This window comes from Lissotriton vulgaris, unplaced genomic scaffold, assembly GCF_964263255.1.
Source record: "Lissotriton vulgaris unplaced genomic scaffold, aLisVul1.2 SCAFFOLD_710, whole genome shotgun sequence".
Classification (NCBI taxonomy): domain Eukaryota; kingdom Metazoa; phylum Chordata; class Amphibia; order Caudata; family Salamandridae; genus Lissotriton; species Lissotriton vulgaris.
In genome coordinates this window covers 43,053-66,740 of record NW_028245732.1, presented here as the reverse complement: position 1 = coordinate 66,740, position 23,688 = coordinate 43,053, and the positions used below count along the sequence as shown (strand labels likewise).

At 47.4% G+C, this 23,688-nt stretch overlaps 1 protein-coding gene across 1 annotated transcript in view; it reads left to right on the top strand.

The window, feature by feature from the left end:
• LOC147666298 (ATP-binding cassette sub-family G member 4-like) overlaps positions 1 to 23,688 on the top strand; it is a 45,419-nt gene that overhangs the window by 17,263 nt on the left and 4,468 nt on the right. The window lies entirely within an intron of this gene.

Below are 23,688 nucleotides of genomic sequence, written 5' to 3'. Positions count from 1 at the left end.
AGGCACGCTTGGAGCGCAGGGGTGGTAAATGCTTCAGCCTTCTGGGTGCTCAAGCATGGAACAAGCCCTGAGAGCAACCACTGATCTGACTTCCTTTAAGAGACAGCTGAAAACATGGCTTTTTAAATTTTTAAATCTTAAGTCGTGCTCGGGTACAGTCGTGTGAACCTCCCGCACCGGGAAACTCCTGATGGAGTTGCTGTATGCTTTATAAGTGCCGTTCAATAATTAATTAATGTATTGATTCATGAATCATGTCAATGAGTGGTTTATGCAAATATCTTGCCAAAAGATGGCTCTACGGCGCTGGAATCCTCCATTGTGTGCGGTCTCTTGTTTGTAAATGAGCAGAGAGACACTGCTCAAGAGTAGACTACACTCGGAGCTCAGCACGATGGATATGTTGTAGTTAATTTACTGTGTATTAACTTATTTTGTCAAAAAACGTATTGATAAATACTATTGTGTGACAGTGTCTTATGTGCCTGTCTGCACAAGCATGCTGGGTACTTGACAGCTCTGCCTGCACAGTTGGTAATCTCAGCATCAGGACCTTATCGAAGGAAAGTGCAGGATTTAAAGTCTAGCACCTTTTCCTACTGAAGATGTTTATGAGCAAGAACTACCGCATGTGGATAATAATTCTCTTTCGATTGGATAGAAGGTTTTATTTGAATTATTTTATGTAATGTCTCTTGTCTTCAATTTGTGTAATGTTAAAAAAACTAAAAGCGAAGCTTTATTTTTTTGCGGCCAGTTTCTTGAATACTTGCAGATATAAAGCGTCTCTTTATTATTATTGGGATTTGTAGAGTGCAGCAGAGACTCGGTGAGTGTGCCAGTCGCTTGACAGAAAAGTCTTATCCCTTTCTAAGAAGGGGCGCTAGAAAGCAGACCCGAAGAGCCAGGTCTTGAGGAGTCGCTTAAAGGTCTGGATGTCAATGTGGCGCGGAGCTGTTGTGGGAGGGCATTCCATTCCCTAGCAGCCAGATAGAAGAGTTGCCGCCCCAATTTTTCCTTCTGAATCGAGGAATTACAACCAGCAAGGAGCTGGAAGACCAGAGTGACCTGGCCGGTTGGTAAAGGTTAAATCTGTTGTACATTCACTGAAGGCCTTTGTGGTAGAAAGCTCTGTGTGTCAGAACCAAACCTTTGAACCTCACACGTGCCTTGATAGGCAGCCAGTGCAGTTCTTTTAGGAAAGGTTGGATGTGACCTCTACTAGGGAGATGCAGCAAAAGCCTGGTGGTGGTGTTCTGCACCACCACCAGTCTTCTCAGGAGGCAGGCAGGTAGACCCCAGTATACAGAGTCGACATAGTCCAACCTTGAACTGATCAGGGCTAGGACCAATGTTTTTTGCTGCGGAAGAGGGAGAACATAAAGGATCTTTTTTACCATCTTTAGCAGACCAAAACAGGTACCTACTACCCCCACCACCTGGGAGACAAACAAAGCAGTGTTATCGAATTTCACCTCCAGATTACGTGCCGCCGGGGCAGGTGGCGGCGGGACATCATTTGACCAATAGCCATTGTCCCAACTGGGCGGTAGAATCCCAAAGAGTAGGATTTCTGTCTTGCTGGTGTTGCATTGAAGGCAGCTGTTGTGCATCCATTGGAACACAGTAGTCATGCATGCCTTGAAATTGCTAGGTGCGCTGGGTGCAGTTAAGTCCAGGGTGAGGAGCAGTTGCTCCTCTTGAGGAAATATATGTTGTATGTACAACCTTTTAATCAGATAATGTTCATAAAACTCTGATTTACATTTAATATTTTGACATTCTTTGGGCACACTTTATCAGAGCAGGCCTGCATTCAACTACTCAACTAAAACAGCACTTTCCAGAAAAAAAGTGATTCTTTCCGGAACTCCTTTGCTGTGCGGATCCTGTCAGAACATTGATCATGTCACGGTTGGACTATGGCAATGCCTTGTACATCGGTCTCTCCAATAAGATGCTGGGTAAGCTTCAAGTGGTTATGAATGATGCTGCAAGATTATTGTTCAAGCTACTAAGAAGGTTTCATGCTACGCCACTGCTGCAACAACTGCATTGGCTGCCAGTAAAACAGGGCCAAGTTTAAGGGTCTGTGCACCGCGCACAAGACGTTGTATGTGGTATGGTACCAGCCTATATAGAAGACCAGCTGAGGCACTGTGTTCCTGTATGCTGTCTCCACTCCTCTGAGGCAATCTTGCTGGCCTGCCCATGCTATAATAAAACTACCTTGGGCAGTCAGGCTTTTTCAGTTCTGAAACCACAGATCTGGAATGAATTACCATAAGGTTTGAGGAGGGAATATGCTCTCCTCCCATTTCGGAAGAGACTGAAAAGGTTTTTATTTGGACAAGCTTTTGGAAGAGACTGACTTTCTCATTTTAATGATATCTATTTCAGTATTGTATCATAAACCTTAGATAAGCACCAAAAGACCTGTGGCGTTTGTGCACTATACAAGTGTTATTAACATAACATAACATTGGATCAAACAATTAATGTTTCTTCAGAAAATATAAAAGTAGATTGTTTAATAAACATGAAGCTGAAGCTGGCGTGCAAGATGTATCCAGACAGTATAAAAAAACACGTGCAAAAGAAGAAAAATAAATCGTTAATTTTGGGGGGCTCAATGAACCCCATCAGAGCAGTAAATCACAGGAGTCGTTTTCCCATTGGCTCCCAGTGCTGACTGCTAAGTTCGTCTTTGAATGGTATAGAAAGGCGCTGCTTCTGCTCAGACAGGCCTGTCAGGGGTAGGCCGCAGGTCACTAGTCTGTATACTCCTCTGTGGCACGCATGTGGACACCATGTCTATCTTCCTTCTGAGAAGACCCCTTATGTTGAGAAGCTGGAGTTTCAGAGGAGGTCTTTGTAAATTCACAAGTTTAACTGCTGCTCTCTGGGTTACCTGCATGGACCCCTCCACGGGTGCTCGCCGGGTACAGGGCGCATTGGGGGTGCTCCTGGGAGACAGCCTGCCTTCGCCAAGGAATCAGGGGGGTGAGGGTTGTCTGAGAGGAGTGCTGCAGGTTATTCAAGTTTAACTGTGCCTGCCATTCCAAACTGAGGTTAGTTATAGGCCTCTAACTATTAAGGTTGTTCTAGTCGAGTCTGGCTTTTTAATGAGGGGGTTACCTGGCCGAGTTTGAGGGGGTCGGCATGGAGCTGCTAGATCGGGAGGTGATAATGATTTTGGTCTATATAACATAGATGATGTGAATGAGACTTTTGACAACTGCAGCAGGGAGGGGGTCAGAGATGTTTGATGTTGGCTTTGTGCAAGTGAGGAATTTGAGGACTCCTTCTTCAGGGATATAGTTGAATTTAGTCCACGTTGCATAATTTTTCAATTGCGAGGGGTTGAGTTAGTGCTAGGGGAGAATTAGGAGACACCCATTAGCTGGAGGCTAGGCTATGGGTAGACCCTCTTTGCTAGGGGCAACAACCTTGGTGCATGGTGAGGAGGTGGGTGGTTCAAGCGAGAGTTCGATGTCAGAGAAGAAAGTTGCAAATTATCTGCAGCACTTAGTAGAGTCATTGATTGAATGGTGAGGGAAAGAGGAGGTTTGCTGTTTGATGTTGTTGAAAAGGTCTTTAGGTCTTCCTAGACTGGGCAAGTTGGGCTCAGAAGAGGAGGAATTTTCTCTAAAGATGTTTTTTGTATTTTAGGCGTTCAGCTAGGAGGATCAAGAGATTGGTTAATGAGGGCTGTTGTCTCCAATTTCATTCGGCCAATTGGATTTGTCTCTTGTCTTCGCTAAGGTCTTTATTGAACCAGGATCTGGAGGAAAGACTTCTTGATTTATTTTAAGAAAGGCGACTGCTTCCACGAGTTCTGACATTTTTGTGTTGTAGTGGGTGGTGAGGTCATCGGCGAAGGTGAGGTCAGGCAGAGGTAGAATTTGGGAACTGACTAATGCTTCCAGTTCTGCCTGGGGGGATTTGATGTTTGTTCCTGACCCAGTGCCTGGCACAGCTAATTTGGGGTGGGCCTTTGGTTGGATGCCACTGAGATCGAAAAGAATTAGGTGGCGATCAGCTCAGTCAGTGGGTAGGACAGAGTTGGGGGATAAGGTGTTCTGCTTAGAGATGATAGTGTCAAGCGTAGAGCCCTTATTGTGAGCTTGTTTATTGCAGTGTTGTGTAAGATCGTTTGTGACAGCTGCAGCACAGCATACATTTGAGGTAAGTGACTAGTGGAGACTGTGGGCGACTCTGTTGCTGAGGCGAGTGATTCTGAGCACGAGTAACACTCCCAAGTAGGGGCGTAACACAGCAGGCACCTGCAGCCCCTAACCCTCTGGGCCCCCAATCAGCCCAAAGCCAATGAAAGAGATGCAGGAGACTCAAGGCCCCCTCTACACATTCGGGGCTGGGCTGGGGGGGGCTCTATTATTTAGTGTTATGCCACTGACTCAAATTCAGGTTGAGTAAATATCAAGACTGCCCTGACGCGTTGTGTGAGTATAGGGCCGAGAATGAATTAAGGACTAGCAGGAGATAGCAAGGCCAGAGCGGTGCAGTGCGGAACAGTGAGCTTGGCAGTGGTGTGCTTTGAGGCAGCGATGGGTGCAGGTGTTGTTAGCCAGAGAGGCGGTCACGGAGGCTGGTGGTACGGTGTGAGACCCTCATGTTGAAAGAAGTGCAGGGTGTGACTGCACGAGGGCAGGCTGCCCCCGCTAAACTGTGATACAGTGATGGTGCAGCAGGTGTAGTGTGAGTTTCCAGGTGTGCAGAATGAAGCAATGCTATTGCGAGCCGTGCAGTGCCTGGTTGTAAGAAGCACTAAAACTGCAGAGGGTGCGGTGTGAGATTGCCAGTGGGGCAGTGTGTGACTACGGGTGGTGCAGTTCTATCCAGGGAGGGCAGCAGTGCTGTGTGAGGCAGTGAGGCTGACGGTGGGGCACTGTGAGATAAGGAGACAGCAGGTCGTGCAGCGGGAGGCGGTGGCTCTGCAGGTGATGCAGTGTGAAGCAGTGAGACTGCAGGTCGTGTTCTGGAGGTAGAGAGGGAGCTGGTATTTCAGAGTGAGACAAGGGCGGCGGATTATGCAGTGAGAAGCTGCGAGACTGCATGTCAGGCACTGGGGCAGTGAGAGGCTGCAGATGGTTCTGTGTTAGGCTATTATATTTCCAGTGGCGCACGGTGAGAGTGAGGGTGCCAGACAGTGGTGGTATTGGAAGCAGTGAGGCTGCAGGGTGTGCAGCGAGAGGCATTGGGGCTGCGTGTCGTGCAGTTGCTGCATACGAGACAGCTTTCTTGGCACTAGTACGGTGTGAAGCAGTGGTGCAGTGTGAGACCGCTAGATTCCATTGGCGTAATGGAATCAGTAGGGCCACAGGTTGTGCACTGGGAAGGTTTGAGGTTGAAGGCGGTTCATTGTGAGGTAGAAGTACCATGCTGTGCAGTGTGAGGCGGTGAGTGTTCTATGTGTACAGCGCGGGGCGTAACGAACCTTGAGGGAGCCCCCCTGCAGGGTACGTGAAGGGGACCCCTCCGGACTCAATCTCGAGCTCCCCAGCAGAAGTGCGGTGCTGACGGGCCCCCGGGAGGGTGAAAGCCCCCCGCACTGCGGGGGCTGCAGGGGCCTGTGTTACGCCCTGAGCCTGCCTGTGGCACACTGGGAGGCGGTGGGGTTGAGGTAGTGCAGCGATAGTGCAGGTGAAGGAGTGCGAGGCAGTAATGTTGCGGGTCACCCAGAGGGAGGCGCACGGTTCAGTGAGGACAGGGTGGAGGCAGTGACGCTTCAGGTGGCTTAGTGAGCAGCAGTGCAGGTGGTTGAGTGTCAGACACAAGCTGCAGGTGAGGGGGCTGCCTGTGCCTCCTCTCGCTCACTCGCAGCCAATGATGTCTCTCTGAGGTGCAGCTATTTATAGCGGCAGCTTCCTTTGTGCTGCTCCGGGGCCGGCCTTCTGCATGGAAACAAGGGGCAGTGCGCGAGTGGGGAAGAAGGGCTCTGGTCGGACCGCACCATGCCGGTCTAGAGATAGGGGTGTCGTAGGGGAAGGGCTGAGTGAGGTGGTGCAGAGAAGGGGTGTCCAGAGCCGCCTAGGCGAAAAGATGTCAGGCAGGGCTTGGAGATATCAGGGGCTTTATGGGCGGCGTGACAAGGAGCAGTCTAGCAAAGGGGTGCTAGGGGTGACCTCGAAAGGAGATGTCAAGAGGTGCTGGGGTCTCAGTCCGTAGGGGTGACAGTCGGGCGATGTTGGGGAAAGTAGTGCAAAGGCACTTCATTTATGAGTGCCTGCTAGTGGCAGCCTCGACAGAGGGTTACTTACCTGAGGTGTGAAAGACACCCTGAGTCGTGTCAGTGCACGCCTGGACAGAGATATACGGCAGCCAAGTGGAGTGGGTGCCAGAGACCTCCCGGGGGCGCGAACGCCAGTCAGGACCAGCCCGTAGAGGGCACGGCAAGGGCAACTTGTTTGTTGTCATTGGCAGCGCAGGGTGGGGGAGGGGCACTGGGGGCAGCATGAAGCGAGGTTCTGAGAGGCAGCCTAGGAGAACGGGCCAGGGGCAGCTCAGAGCGGGGCCTGTCGAGGGCATCCTAAGAGGCAGGCTAGGAGAAGGAAGAGTGTAGTTGGGTACTGCACGAAGGAATGGTTGCATAGTGCAGGCCAGGGGCGCGGGCGTGAATTGGACATGGTATGGGTGAGGGCTCTTCAGGGATACCTTGGCGGAGCGAGGCACGGGGGTGGGGTGGGTGGAGGGGGTCGGGGCCGGTGGTCAAGGGCCCTTTGTTACAGCAGCAAGGTCCGAGTAGGGATACAAAGGAGCCCCGTTCAGATTGACGTTTGGGGGTCCCCTCTTTATTCCAGCGAACAGATGCTGCCCACATGTGTACACCGACCCCAAAACAAACTGTGCTGATATATGGCGCTTCCTTTCATCTGTATAGGAAAAGGCTTTGCAGAGTTGCTATCTGCTGCAAGAAAAGGAATGGGTCTCCAGGCTGATGTTTGAATGATGAAATACGGCAATAATTGGGGTACCGTGAGCCTCTCAGTACTCTGGGCTTTGTCACTGTCTACTGCACCAGTTGCACTATTGGAAGCTAGGCCGGTACCCCCTCTCGCTTCCATTCACCACGTCACCCGTTTCTTGACACTTTATTAGGTATCGCCTGTTGTCGATGCGCATGCGCATCGAGCAAAGCGAGACTATTGCGAGTTATCCACACTTTATCTGCACTGCAAGGAATCGTGGCGATTCCTTGCAGTGCCCGTGAGTTTTAAGGTCAATGCGCATGCGCATTAAGCTTATGCGCATGCGCATTGACCTTAAAAGTCACGGGCGCGTGCACGTCCGTCTTTGTTTACCCCTCCGCCCCCTCCCGCCGTGTCGCATTTCTCCTCCCCCTCCCCTCTCTTCCTTCCGTCGTGTCGCACCTCTCCCCTCTCCGCCCCCTCCCCTGCCCGCCCCCTCCCGCCGTGTCGCATTTCTCCTCCCCCTCCCCTCTCTTCCTTCCGTCCTGCCGTGTCGCACCTCGCCTGCACGTTTTCGGCAAGGAACTTTGCCAGCGCTTGTTTCTCCGTGCAATTAATTAATGTTCTTACTTATAACTGCTGAGTTTTTCCTCTTTCACAAGAAGGCATGGCGAGCATTGTACCGAATCCCGCCCTTGGGTGAATTTAAACCCACTGTGCCAGGAATTGTCTCATAACTAAATCAACGCCCTTATTGAGATAATTAACACGGTGTGCTTGAATTTCCTTTTCAGTTTAAGCATTTGGAGCCGCTCCGTAAACACACCAGAATATTTTTTCCCATTTTATTCCTATTTACGCTACCACAGTTACCGCATTTTGCCTGTTAATGCCCTTAACAACGAGGATGTAAGAAGTAACTTGTGCAACACACAAGAATAACACAGAGGTGCCTTAGTACACTGCTCCTGCACGTTTTCGGCAAGGAACTTTGCCAGCGCTTGTTTCTCCGTGCAATTAGTTAATGTTCTTACTTATAACTGCTGAGTTTTTCCTCTTTCACAAGAAGGCATGGCGAGCATTGTACCGAATCCCGCCCTTGGGTGAATTTAAACCCACTGTGCCAGGAATTGTCTCATAACTAAATCAACGCCCTTATTGAGATAATTAACACGGTGTGCTTGAATTTCCTTTTCAGTTTAAGCATTTGGAGCCGCTCCGTAAACACACCAGAATATTTTTTCCCATTTTATTCCTATTTACGCTACCACAGTTACCGCATTTTGCCTGTTAATGCCCTTAACAACGAGGATGTAAGAAGTAACTTGTGCAACACACAAGAATAACACAGAGGTGCCTTAGTACACTGCTGAGAGAAAAAGGTGTGTGTGGCTTTTTTGTTTCCATTCAAATCATCTGTGTTGGAACTGCTTTTGCAATACAAATGAACTCCGTTTCCTGTACGGTGCCAAAACCCATAAATTTGCTGGATCATTTAGCGCTCAAGTGGGTGACAAATTATACAGATGCGCATTATATTTGCGCTGTGTGCTCAAAGTGTTATTTCACCTAAATTTAACAATCGAGGAAAAAGCAATGTTTTTACACCTTTTATTCCCTCATTACAAGGTTTGGGTCACTGTTCTCACCAGAGAGTAACCGTGGTAACAGGAGTGCCAAACACAGGTCAGCTTAATGTGCTTCCAGTCCCAAATGCACGCTGATGTAAGATAGACTGTAGAACCATTTCCACCATTTTTTTTCTACTAACGCTTATATTCAAATGCACCATTGGCTGATGTTCTCCAGGAGTTGCCACATAAGAATTATAAGAATCAGTGACCAATGAAACGTAATTTTACCCTCAACCCCTCACCCACCCTCAACCCCTCACCCACCCTCAACCCCTCACCCTCACTCACCCTCAACCCCTCACTCACCCTCACTCACCCTCAACCCCTCACTCACCCTCACTCACCCTCACTCACCCTCACTCACCCTCACTCACCCTCACTCACCCTCACTCACCCTCACCCTCAACCCCTCACTCACCCTCACTCACCCTCACCCTCACTCACCCTCAACCCCTCACCCTCACCCACCCTCAACCCCTCACCCACCCTCAACCTCACTCACCCTCAACCCCTCACTCACCCTCACTCACCCTCAACCCCTCACTCACCCTCAACCCCTCACTCACCCTCACCCTCAACCCCTCACTCACCCTCACTCACACTCACTCACACTCACTCACCCTCAACCCCTCACCCTCACCCACCCTCAACCCCTCACCCACCCTCAACCCCTCACCCTCACTCACCCTCAACCCCTCACTCACCCTCACTCACCCTCAACCCCTCACTCACCCTCACTCACCCTCAACCCCTCACTCACCCTCACTCACCCTCAACCCCTCACTCACCCTCACTCACCCTCACTCACCCTCACCCTCACTCACCCTCACCCTCAACCCCTCACTCACCCTCACTCACCCTCACCCTCACTCACCCTCAACCCCTCACCCTCACCCACCCTCAACCCCTCACCCACCCTCAACCCCTCACCCTCACTCACCCTCAACCCCTCACTCACCCTCAACCCCTCACTCACCCTCACTCACCCTCAACCCCTCACTCACCCTCACTCACCCTCAACTCCTCACCCACCCTCAACCCCTCACCCTCACTCACCCTCAACCCCTCACTCACCCTCACTCACCCTCAACCCCTCACTCACCCTCAACCCCTCACTCACCCTCACTCACCCTCACCCTCAACCCCTCACTCACCCTCACTCACCCTCACCCTCACTCACCCTCAACCCCTCACCCACCCTCAACCCCTCACCCACCCTCAACCCCTCACCCTCACTCACCCTCAACCCCTCACCCTCACTCACCCTCAACCCCTCACTCACCCTCACTCACCCCCAACCCCTCACCCACCCTCAACCCCTCACCCTCACTCACCCTCAACCCCTCACTCACCCTCACTCACCCTCAACCCCTCACTCACCCTCACTCACCCTCACTCACCCTCACTCACCCTCACCCTCAACCCCTCACTCACCCTCACTCACCCTCACCCTCACTCACCCTCAACCCCTCACCCACCCTCAACCCCTCACCCACCCTCAACCCCTCACTCACCCTCAACCCCTCACTCACCCTCAACCCCTCACTCACCCTCAACTCCTCACCCACCCTCAACCCCTCACCCTCACTCACCCTCAACCCCTCACTCACCCTCACTCACCCTCAACCCCTCACTCACCCTCACTCACCCTCAACCCCTCACTCACCCTCACCCTCACTCACCCTCACCCTCAACCCCTCACTCCCCCTCACTCACCCTCACCCTCACTCACCCTCAACCCCTCACCCACCCTCAACCCCTCACCCACCCTCAACCCCTCACCCTCACTCACCCTCAACCCCTCACCCTCACTCACCCTCAACCCCTCACTCACCCTCACTCACCCTCAACCCCTCACTCACCCTCAACCCCTCACTCACCCTCACTCACCCTCACCCTCAACCCCTCACTCACCCTCAACCCCTCACACTCACCCACCCTCACTCACCCTCACTCACCCTCACCCTCACTCACCCTCACTCACCCTCACCCTCACTCACCCTCAACCCCTCACCCTCACTCACCCTCAACCCCTCACCCACCCTCAACCCCTCACCCTCAACCCCTCACTCACCCTCACTCACCCTCACCCTCAACACCTCGGCCTCACCCTCACTCACCCTCAACCACTCACCCTCACTCACCCTCAACCTCACTCACCCTCACCCTCACTCACCCTCACTCTCACTCATCCTCACTCACCCTCACCCACCCTCAACCCCTCACCCTCACTCACCCTCACTCACCCTCAACCCCTCACCTCACTCACCCTCAACCCCTCACCCACCCTCAACCCCTCACCCTCACTCACCCTCAACCTCATGCTAAAGATTTACAAAAAAACCCATAAACAATTCTAAAAGCACTAACTCTAATGCTGCGAGACCTATTGCATTTCTAATGCTTGTTTTTAAAGTATGTGTTGGTCTCCGTTCTCCCCGTCTCTCTTTTTACACCGTGACACTCCCACTCTTCCATATCCGTCTCTATCGCTCTCTCTTCTGTCACATTCTCCGATGTTTGCTCTCCCCCCTTAATGTCTCTTTAAATGTATTTGTCATTCTCTTTTTCGGCTCTGTGATATCTTTGTTGGCACTAAATCACCAGCACTCGTTCCTCTTTCTCTGAATCCCTCAGCTCTCTTTACTGGCACAGGTCGTATGTTCCTCTCACCAAAGGGATGGCAGGGCCGGCTCAAGCTCAGACTTGTGGTGGGGAGGGGCGGGGTTCACTCTATTTGCAAGTCTATTATGGTTATAAAAGCACCTGCTACCCCGTTTCTTGCCTCCAGCAATTTTCAGGCAACAATAAAAATGTCAAGATAACTCCAGGGTGATTAATGTTCTTCCTGGAACCGAGATCAGAGTTTTGCCTTGTGGAAGCTTTGATTCACCATAAAGTAGTGCAGAGGGTTATCATGCCAGCTGCAAAGAACGTGTACCAATCAAATCACAAAAGTGCATATAATGTAAATAGGGCAGTGGATTACTGCTTTTGTCAAAGAGATTCTTTTGTTATTTGCACTCAATGCAAACCTGCATGTCAACATTCTGCAAAGTAATGCCGAATTTCACCACACATTTTTATCATTGAGAAAGCACTACCCTGTCTTCTCATTAAGCAAAATTCCTTCCATCTGACAGAATGGTTTCAGTGAGTTAATGCTCAGCTCAGACATCTGATGTGAACTGCAGCTCATGAAGACTGCCTAGGCCAACTCAAGTCAAGCAGGGGACGAATAAAAGGGGGTCCCAAAATGCATTTTTCTCATGCAATTTCCCACATGAATTTTGGGAAATGACACAGAAAAATCGTCTGAACAAAATGACTCCAAATTTGGCAGAAAGCTAGTTTTATTCTTAAAAAGCATTCTTTTTGTGATTTAGTATACATTTGTTCAGCCTTTTTCTCAAAATTAAGCTTCAAAATATAATAATATCAGGACTGTTGGACTATCGTGATAAGAGTAGGGGTACCTTGAACCCCTCACCCTTATTGCAGTGGGGACCCTTGCAGTCCCCCCCAAAAAAAATCCATGCCACGGGTCTCGCAGTACTCCTTTGGAATCCAGTGAGATATTCCATGTGGATTCCCCCTGAACTTCCACAGGACCTAGTATGACCCACTTCGTGCAGTCCCACAATATCGTGTAACCGTCAAAAAGTGAATCTTGCACTGTCCAGTGGAACCTTGGAGTGGCGCTTGTGCAACAGTACCGTGGGAATACTGCGGTACAGTGGGAAAAAAAAATAACCGTTGGATGGGTTTCCTTTGGGGGGATTTTTGTCAGCAACAGTGTGTTGGGCACAGTGGCTGCAGCCATCCTCTATTGCACACTGTCAAAAGCTATGATCAGTGAGGGACGTAGGTGAATATGATTAAAAAAAGAAATTCACTGGAAACAAAAACAAAGGTTAAAGGGAAGTTATAGTTAGATATTTTAATAAGATCTTACTATACGTTAATAAAAACCTAGAAAAACTAAGTTTAAAGTGATATTATTGTTAGGCCTGGTAATAATAACTTACTTTATGTTAATGAAACAAAGAAATTCACTAAAAAAATAGGTAACATGATGTTATAGTTAGGTAAGGTACTAAGATTTTATAGTTAGGCCTTGAAATCATATAAACACTATAGTTTTTAAACAAAAAACACTGAAATTAACAAGTTATAGTTTACTGAGATAACAATAACTTGCTCCCCCACCATGCACTTCTTATACTTCCTACTTCCTCACATACTGCGTTACCATACTCATGGCATATTAAATTACATCATTGGTCACTGATGACATCACCAATGATAAAATATATATATTCACTGAAAAAAACATAGGTTTCAGACATGTTATAGTTAGGAATTAGCATTTAAAAAACCTTAGAAATTCACTGAAAAAAACATAGGTTTTAGGAGTGTTATAGTTAGCTGGACATTTCACTCATACAAAACCATTGAGTTATAGTTAGTTGTACTAACTATAACTCGCTCGCCTGCAATCCACTGCTGATGATGTCACATATTACATCATTCATGACATGGTCAGTGACATCACTGGTGACATAACTGGTGACATCATCCAGTGAATGTGGTGTGGTTCGATATTTAATAAGTATTATATATATTGGAACTTGCATTATTTTTATTTTAAGAGTTTTATATAGCGCTGGCTAGACCCGGAGGTATCCGAGCACTTTAAATGAGGTTCCACAAAATTAACAAAATTTAATCGGTTACAATTTACATCATTTGCTAGACAAACATTACAAGAGCATGGAAGACAAGATAAGGGAAAGTGTAGAGGGGAAGGGGGTAAGGGTAAAGGGGTAGGAGGGAGATAAGGCGGAGAGACGAATGAAAGACTGACCAAAGTCCGGCTGGGTAGGTGACGGTCGAGGGGGAAGTCCCAAAACCCATCTCCTCTATAGCAATCAGGTAGCTCCACCGGGCATTGGTCAATTAGCTAGAAGAATGAGTGGAAGTATTAGTGGTTGTATCAATAATTTACTAGTAGTGTGATTGACTATCTAAATGACTAATTTAAAGTGTCTCACTAAATATATGGGATAGTGATTAAAGTGTGTGAATATCTGCATCAATCTGTGTCTTGTTGTGCAAACTACTGCATAAGTTGGTTACTACCTATGTATTAGTTTTTAATTAGTTAAGTGACTATTTGTATGGGAGAGTGAATGTATGTGTGGTTGGGTGGAAGGTGTGTGATTGTCCAAAGATTTGTAAATAGTTGACTTAGTAGGTATACGGGGTTATGACTGCATGTGGAAATAGTTGTTTGAGTGAGTGACTATCTTTATGAGTGAGATAATGAGTAAATATATTTCTCAATGATACATGTCCAACAAAATAGAAATATAAAAGGCAGTGTATCTGACAGTTGTTGTATTGAAATAAGTATATATAAGACTCAGTGATTGTATAAGTGACTGTAAGCAAAACTGCATACTTGTAATAGTGATTTGACAACACACAAAGTATGACTTTCAATGTATATGAATAAAGTAGTGTTGTATAAGTGTGTAGGTGAGTAAATGTAAGTATGATCAATTTACATAAGTGAGAAGGATGGCTGCATAACTGAATAGGATGTGTGCTGCTGTGTAATGTCAATATTGGTGTATAAGTGTATTTAATAGTGTTGTATTGATGTTTGTCAACATGTATGAGTGAATCTATAGGTAAGTGTTTAGATGTGGGTGTAGATCTACAATTCATTGAGTGGGTTTTTAGGAAGTTGTTTTGGTGAGTCATTCTTTTAAAGATGGTACTTTATATTTTATAGTGAGTGATGAAAGGTTATACTAGTGTATGATGAATTTTAACAGATTGTCACATGGATGATGCCATCAGTGATGTCATTTGAGATGTCATCATTGATGTCACCGACCATGTCATGAATGATGTATTATGTGACATCATCAGCAGTGGATTGCGGGTGCGCGAGTTATAGTTAGTACAACTAACTATAACAGAGGACTTTCAATGGTTTTGTACAAGTGAAATGTCCAGCTAACTATAACACCCCTAAAACCTATGTTTTTTTCAGTGAATTTCTAAGGTTTTTTAAATGCTAATTCCCAACTATAACACGTCTGAAACCTATGGTTTTTTCAGTGAATTTCAAAGGTTTTTGAAATGCTAATTCCTAACTATAACAAGCCGGAAACCTATGGTTTTTTCAGTGAATTTCTAAGGTTTTTTCAATTATAATTTTTAAATGTATTAATTTATATATTTATTTTCTTCATATTGTTTTACTACATTTTTTAAATCTATTTATTTTGAGATATCTTATTTTTTAAATTACATTACATATTTTTAATTAAAAAAAAATTAAGAAATATTTACATTTTAATTTTTTTTCTTTTATATTTTTTAAAATATATTTATATTATTTTCTTTGTTTTTTTCCCCAATTTTTTTGTGGAGTCGCGCAACCAAAGCGTACCTTTCTCGATCACTGCGCGGAACCTAGCCGCCATGTAAGGATTGTTGTGTAGGATTCACGTAGGGTGTGCGACGGGTAACTTTAGACTCTGCATCGCTACTTACTTGTAGGTACCAAAATCTGTCAATAAACACAGCGGCTCTTTTTAGAGCCACCCAAGATCTAAACACATAAGCTTGATGTATTTCTGAAAAATATTTTTTTGTTTTTTGCTTGGAGTCGCACTCCCAACGCAATAGGAGTCGCGCACCCAACGCAAGAGAAATCGTGCAGCCAATGCGCTGGAGTCGCGCACCCTACACGCGCGACTCCTAATTTTACTGCAAAAAAAAAATAGCACCTATCACTAATTTCTATTCTCCCCGGGGACCCCATCCCCCGTGGCTCCTATATAACGTTGGCGATCGTGGGGGGAGCCCCAATGACCCCACAGTCCCAGCCGGCTCCCCGCATCCTTCGGGAGCCGGCATTGCTTTTCCACACGGGAGCGGCTAACATGCAGCTCCCCGTGTGGAAAAGCAAAATGGTTTGCATTTTGAAAGAGAGAGCAGGTTTCCCTGCTCTCTCTTTCAAAATCCAAACCAAGTTTGCTATGACAGGGCGGGAGCCTCAGCTCTCACCCTGCCATAGCAAACAGCAGTGATCTGGGTGTGGGCACCCGGGACACCTCAGGAGCCGGCCCCTGGGGGTGGCGGTCCCCAGGGCCCTCAAGGGTTCCAGGAGGGGGGCCATGCGGCCCCCCTCCCACAACATAAAAAGCCCGGGAGTGGCAGTCCTCGGGGATGAGGGGGGCCTTTGAGCCCCCCTCAACCATTTTTGAGACAGTCCCAGGGGGTAGCAGTCCCTGGGGCTGGGGGTGCCTTTGAGCCCCCCACCCATCTATTTTGCTGGGGGGTGGCGGTTGAGCCCCCCTCACCCATTTATGTTGTAGCCCCAGGGGGTGGTGATCCCTGGGGTTGGGGAGCCCCTTTGGGCCCCCCATAAAATGTAAAGCTTTCGCCCCCAGGATTGGCCACCCCGGGGGCTAATTATTAAAGCCCGCGCTACGTTTTATTTAATTTTTTTGAGGCAGGATCTGCGCTCCCTGCGTGTATTTCGCCGTTTTAAAAACATTTTCTTTTACAGCCCTGGGGGTCCTTGTGGGAACCCCTAAAAAGGTGTAGAGGGTCAGGGTATTTCTACCCTGCCCCCTTTATAAGTTTTACACACTAGTTCCACTGATTTCTTCAGCCTCGCTTCTACCGAGGCACAAAATGGCTGCCAACACTTCCTGGTTTGGAGTGTTGACAGACAGTTGACAGCCAATTAACATGCAGCTCATGATCGGGAGGGTGCGCTCTGGGTGCGCTCAGGGGGCACGGATCCAGCGCTGCCATAGATATAAATGTGATTTTGATTTTCTCAGGAACTACTGAACGTATTCACACCATTTAAGCAAAAGGCACGACTCTGAACCAAGGTCTACCTTTCTGCCAAATTTGGTGTAATTCCGTTTAGCAGTTCGGGCTGTAGCTGGGACTAAATGTCCCAATGGAAAATTGCATGGGGAAAACACGTTTTGGGACCCCCCTTTTTTCTCGGCCCCCGCTTCACAAATCACCCTGAGACTTTCAGGATAGGAGCGGACCGGAGCGGGACACGAGTTTTAAAAACTTTGCGAAGATTCGTCAACGGACGCCAAAGTTATTCCAAATAGAATGTTTTGGATTTCCTATGGATAATAGGTCCTAACTATAACTACCTACTGGAGACCGAAAGTAGGTAATATTAATATGTATGTATATATTAATATGTATATATATATATATATATATATTTTTTTTTTGTTTCTTCTTTTTTTTTTGCTGCCTTATTAAAATAATATTTTCTTACTGCAATTGGAATGGCTCGTGATTCTCTGCCGAAGGGGTGGAAGTCTTGCATTCTCAAATATATATATATATGTGTATATTACACTCCCAGCAACCATGAACATGTTTTGTAAAATGAAACTAGTAACTGTGCTGCTAGAAAAATGAGCCAACTTAATAAAAACCTCCACTTTATGATTTTGTTTCTCATAAGACAATCACAGATGGGTCGTTCAGTTGTAAGAGAGTTGCAGATTTTATTTCAAACTGAAGTGTTAATGGAATAAAGTGCAACCACTACAGGACAAAGCACAATGAATAAATGAGTGTTGGGGAGGCCTAGTGACAGTATGTGCGTAAAGGCAGACAAAGGACTCGACAGGTCCAGGGACAGGTCAGTGAGTAGGGAATGTCAATAGTACCCTACAGAAGAGGAGTGTCTGGGGCTAGGGGAAAGAATATTCACAGACCACCAAGACAGGTGGGGTATTTGTGGGCCCAGGGTAGGTAGGGTATGTTGAGGGGGCGGGGAGATGACAGGGGTCACCGAGTGAAGTGAGATACGCCAGGAGACAGGTGGGAGGGATTGTCAAGTTGCAAGGGATTCATGTGTCAGGAGTCCAAGGGGATGTGGTCTGTCTGGGAGTGAGTAGCAACGGGGTGTCAAGGGTTGGCCTAGAGGAGGAGAGTGCCTGCGACCAGGGGAAAAGTCACACTGCTCTGGTCATTCGTAAACCAAAACAGGGGAGCTGAGTACTCTGGAAACTCTTTTGATTTCTATTGATTGGTTAACAGTTGAATGTGCCCACCGTAACTCACAGCATGGTGTGTGTCTTTTTTGTAACTATGTGTGTAGCCACCGTCTTTTAAATGCTACTGTCTAAGGTGTAAATTATACCTCATCGTAGTGCTTCCATCTTGGATACTTGTGGGTTTGGTTGGTGGCAGATACTGGTTACTATGTATGTATAACTGAGCATACTCTGTCCATGCTCCCTGCTTTAACCGACAACTCCCCTGTACAAGCCCCTGCAACTTCCCTGTAACAGCCCTGCAACTTACTTGTAACAGCGTTACAAAGGGGATGATGGACAGAGTGTTGAACATTGCAAGCACTCACCCCCAGTCAACTGATCTGGGTTTAATACATCATCATTCTTTATCTCACTCCGCCACCCCAGTTCAGACATGGCCATATGCAAATCAGTCTGACCATGTGCCTCATGGGAACAGTCCAGCCCGAACTGCCAAGTCATGTCTTCCCTGGACCGGAAACAAGCATCGTGGGACCGGTTTCTGGCTAATCAGGCCCAGATCTCTGTACTGGGGTGAATGTATGACATTGTTCTGCATTCTGTTCATCAAGTGTTGTTTTTGCATTTGTCACCCGAGTCGGAGGGATATGCTCAGACGTGAGTCCTGTGCTCTCCATGCCACTGGAATCAAGCTATCCTGGCTGATGAGGGCTGAAAGCCCGAAACCGGTCATAGGATGCTTGTTTCCAGTCCACGGAGGACCTGGCTTGGCAGTTCAGACTGGACTGTTTCCATGGGGCACAGGCTCAAGACTGATTTGCATATGGCTGGGTTCAAACTGGAATGGCATGATGAGCAAAAAAATTATGGATTTAGGCACAGATCTCTGCACTGGGGTGAATGTATGACATTGTTCTGCATTCTGTCCATCAACTGTTGTTTTTGCATTTATTTTACTTCAGCATGTGATCCGGGTATGCTGTGCCAGAAAGGGAGCTTCCTCTAACCCTTTGTACCGTCATGCATTGCAGCAGATGGAAGGTTTAATGAAGGATGCACAATTCTGATAAGAGCAAAAAGTGTGTCTGTGAAATCCACCCGCCTTGTGCACTCCTCTCGGTTAGCGCTTATACTCTGGTAATAATAAACACCCAGAGTAATATATTGCAGCTGTCTCACATTGCTAATTTTGGACGCTTTCTCCTTTTTAAAGCTGCCTGCACACTTTTGTTTTTCAGTAACTTCTGTGTGACACTTATATGCATGTCAGCAGAGCTATCCTCTTGATAGCAACACCCATAGTGTCCCCCGACATTGACCTGAGGGAAGTAAATGTCTTTGCTTGGCTAAGGGAAGGCTGCATGGTTGTTGACATATGATCAGATTCTGAGATACAGCGTTTTACTGTAGCCTTCGAGTGAGGTCTCCAGATTTATCTGCGTACCGTTCTCATGGTCACACAAAACTGGGCTTATTACTTCACCTCTCAGTGTGGGTGGTAAGAGTGAGATAATGAATGACTGAGAGTCCGACTAAAGGGGTCTCAGTGCAGTCTTGGGACACCCTACGAGTGGGCCAGCCCTTAGTACCTAACCAGGAGTGGCCCGTGCAGGTAAGAAAGGGGGGGGGGGGGAACCAGGTTGGGGGGGTGTTGACTTCGACAGACCACCATAAGGAAAAATAATTAAATAAATAATTTTCCCTCGTCGTCTGACGAAATCCCCTCCCCACCCGGCCCCACTGCTCTTACCTGCACGGACCGTGGCTGGGCCTAACTCTTTTCATTTTGGAGCCACTGCCAAAATCCTGCGTGACCATATATGGCATTGCTGCTGAAATGTCTGGCTTAAGACACATTTTACCAGTTTTCCTCAGTTTGCCTGAAAAGGGAACCCATGAAAAGTTCCTCATCCCACTGTCATTACTGGAAGCTAGCCACTTTTCCGCCTCCCCTGGACGAGTATGTCTTGTGCCTCAACTGACTGTACTCTATAGGCGAATACCTTGAAGAACCTTTGTGGGCACGAAGGGCCCGATTCAAAAGGGATGTATGTGTACTAAAGTTACGATTGCGGAGTCTCTGCACTCTTGGTGGATTCTCCGCACTCCGGGCGATATCCCCGCACAGCGCAACGCAGGGAGTGTGCCGTACTGAGATTCCTTCTGAGTTGGGATACTCGGCACTAGTAAAACACACAAGATGATGGACGGAATGTTGCACAATGGCAAAACATTCCCCCCCAGTCACAGATCTGGGTTTAATTCATTGTTATTTTGCTCACCAAGCCACCCCAGTTCAGACATGGCCATATGCAAATCAGTCTTGACCCTGTGCCTCATGGGAACAGTCCAGACCGAACTGCCAAGCCATGTCTTCCCTGGACCGGAATCAAGCATCCTAGGACCGGTTTCTGGCTATCAGCCTTCATCAGCCAGCATAGCTTGACTCCAGTGATGTAGTGAGCACGGGACCCACGTCTGGGTATACCCTTCCCACATAGGGTGAACAGCAAAACACACAAGATGATGAACGGAATGTTTCAAAATGGCAAAACATTCACCCCCGGTCACAGATCTGGGTTTAATCCATCATTATTTTGCTCACGAAGCCATTCCAGTTCAGACATGGCCATATGCAAATCAGTCTTGACCCTGTGCCTCATGGGAACAGTCCAGACCGAACTGCCAAGCCATGTCTTCCCTGGACCGGAATCAAGCATTCTAGGACCGGTTTCTGGCTATCAGCCTTCATCAGCCAGCATAGCTTGACTCCAGTGATGTAGTGAGCACGGGACCCACGTCTGGGTATACCCTTCCCACATAGGGTGAACAGCAAAACACACAAGATGATGAACGGAATGTTTCAAAATGGCAAAACATTCACCCCCGGTCACAGATCTGGGTTTAATCCATCGTTATTTTGCTCACGAAGCCATTCCAGTTCAGACATGGCCATATGCAAATCAGTCTTGACCCTGTGCCTCATGGGAACAGTCTAGACCGAACTGCCAATCCATGTCTTCCCTGGACCGGAATCAAGCATCCTAGGACCGGTTTCTGGCTATCAGCCTTCATCAGCCAGGATAGCTTGACTCCAGTGGCGTAGTGAGCACTAGTAACTTTACTGCACATAAGTCCCTTTGTGAATCGGACCCAAAGTGTTGTTATAGGATACTGAAGTGGTCACCAGCCTGTTTCTGTACAGATGAGACAAAACTAGAAGTTGAAGTTCTACCGTGGACCCCGACAAAGTGCTTGCCTGAAGCCTGTCTGTGCATTGGCGGGCCCACACGAATGGAGGACTTCAGACCACCCATGACCAACCGACTGGCTCCAAAGATCATGGAAGTGTTCAAATAAGGAACAGTCACTGTAGAGCCAAGTAAGACCACACCGACCCCCAGGGCTACGAAAATACAGATGAGCAACCAGGAGTAGTATCATAGGATATAAACCCTTGCACACTTTATAACTTTGGCCCTCCCCATCCCATAGGATACAGGGCCCCTAACTCACCCACCAACAATGTCAATATGACTTCCAACACATTTTGAAGCACCCACTCCACGTTGCGACATCTTAGATACCCCCTTGGCTGTTGGCCCTCCTGGTCTTGATTCGCTTAGCGCTAAGACACCCTCGGGTATTGCACGCTTTACACAACTATTTCATTCATTCAAGTGCCAGACCAACTGACTGAAAACTTTGCAGGATTTCAGTGCCTTCACTTACATTGCAAACCCCAAAACACTTCCAAAGGTGAGACCCATGGGACTACCCCACTCAAAGAACTATCCAGTTTAGACTAGAGAAGATTTAGCAGCCTTTCCAGGTCTTCAGTGGTCTTTAATCCTTTCCTCAATATTCCTCTGGCCCTATGGACCGCCGGGACTCTTCCTGGGAGATGCACCTATCTTTGAAAGCCCCAGGTGCCTCAGAAAATGTACATCGCAAACAACCACTTCCTAGACTGTTAGCAGGACAAAACAGGCCTGTTATGCCCAACCATGCAGCATCCTACATAGGTTTCCGGGCATCAGGGGGCAATGGGCATTTTGCCGGCGAGGACTACAAATCTTTTTAATAATAAGAAACTTAGTTTCTCAAGTGAATGTGAGATTTGGCGAGCAGCACTGAAGCCCATAGAGGCCTTAACTCTACATCAATACCTCCATTGTCATGTCTCACTGGCACACAGTCCTGACTTTTAAGCCAATAACAAACCTCATGCTGGGAATTGTGAGTGTAAAATGTTAAAAGCGAAACAAGTTCAAGAATCTTTGTTGGCTAAACATTCAGAGCTATCTGAAGGTGTTATGCGTGGCAGAAGGCTTGAAGTGGCTATACAGGTTTCAAGCCGTGAATCGCCACTTAGAATCGGAAGCCTTTTGTGCGCCATTGTCATTTCATTTAGTTTCAAAGTGCTTACTGCGCCAGAGGAAGCATTAAAGTGCTAGTCTAAGACTAACAGTTAGTGGTTAATGATTAGATTATTGAAAGAGAGCATCAAATGATTATTAGTAGTTAAAGAAAACCAGGTATGGGCTTTGGGTCGAGATGTGGACAGTTCACAAAAGTAGGTGTGGAAAATAAGCCAGAGCTTGAAGTAGGGAATGCAGTCTGAGTCAAATAGGGGGAGGGGCATGCAGAGAAGGATAGGTATTTATTTATTTTTGTTCTTGCTTTTTAAAGCTAGTGCATCAGGGTGTCTGTCCATGACGTTTAGTTGGGGAATGAACCGTCTTCAGCAAGACCAGTAGAAAGAGGCATCCTTCCAGACAGGCCCGGCCCTTACTAGTTACTGTAACTTAGAATCTATTGGGAAGCAATGTAATCTCTCCAAGAAATGTTGTACATAGTAAACCAATGGACACGCAAGGTCAAAAGGATAACAAGTAGTGTAGTGGATGTGTCAGTAATCCTGCAACCACTTCCTGCAAGATATAAGGATGGGCGCTGTTCTCTCCCTTTTACTTAAAGGCTCTTAGTCAAGCATTGGCATAACCACGGATGACCTGTCAGCTTTCTGAATGCTTTTTAAATTTAAAGCCACACATTGTATGAAAACATGCATTGTCTAAAATTATATATATATATATATATATATATATATATATATATATATATATATATATATATATATTCACGTTTGTAAAAGCATTGTTTATGCAGTGATGGTCTGAGGCAAAACGTGAATGACTCTACAGGAGACCAATGGGTCAAGAAGGCTGATTGAAAGCCCCTATGAGGAAGCATGTGTAAACAAAAAAGGTCATGCCTAACGCCAGACCTAAAGAAGAGAACATTAGGGGCACTAATAATAGGATTTAAATAGCCCTCTTGAAGGTTTAGGGGACCCATCTTGATCTTTCCTTTGCCGTATCAAGGTTTCCATGGCCCTATTGCAAGCAAGGATAAATTGCGCCCCTTACTGCTAGTTGGCTATTAACAGACTGGTAGAAGTGGGGTGCATTAGCTCCCCCCTCCATAGTCGTAGGCTTGCTCCACCACAAACAGACGAGCCCCTGGATCACTCTGACATTACCTATGCTCACGTGCATCAACTGGCAAAACCCATACTGGCTACCTGCTCAGTTTGAAGCAGTGAAGAACATAGAGCCGTGGTGAAAGTTGCTGTGCTCAGGGAGAGTATCCGAATCCCCTTTCAAATGCCTCTCAGCTTCCTTGGTACATATGTGTCAGAACTTGTCTAGGAGAATGATGACGCCAGGAGCAGCATGGCACATGGTGACTGCACCGCAGACTGTTATGATGTCTTTGGAGTGGGAGGGCAGTGAAGGAGAAGCAAGAACACTTCTAATGAGTTAGGAATGTTAGTTCAGTGCTGCAGGGAATGAATTCTGAGCGAAGTTTTAAAAGCAGATGTTGAGGCTACAGATCTGAGGTCGAAGGGGGCCCTCCAGTGGAGTGCGTCACGAGGCTGAAATGTGCCACAGCAAGATGGGGGCTGGGGGTTTGTGAACAGTGCGGATGTGAAGGTTGGCAGAACATGGAGGTGGGGAAGGTTAGTAGTGTGAAAGAGTATCAACCAGG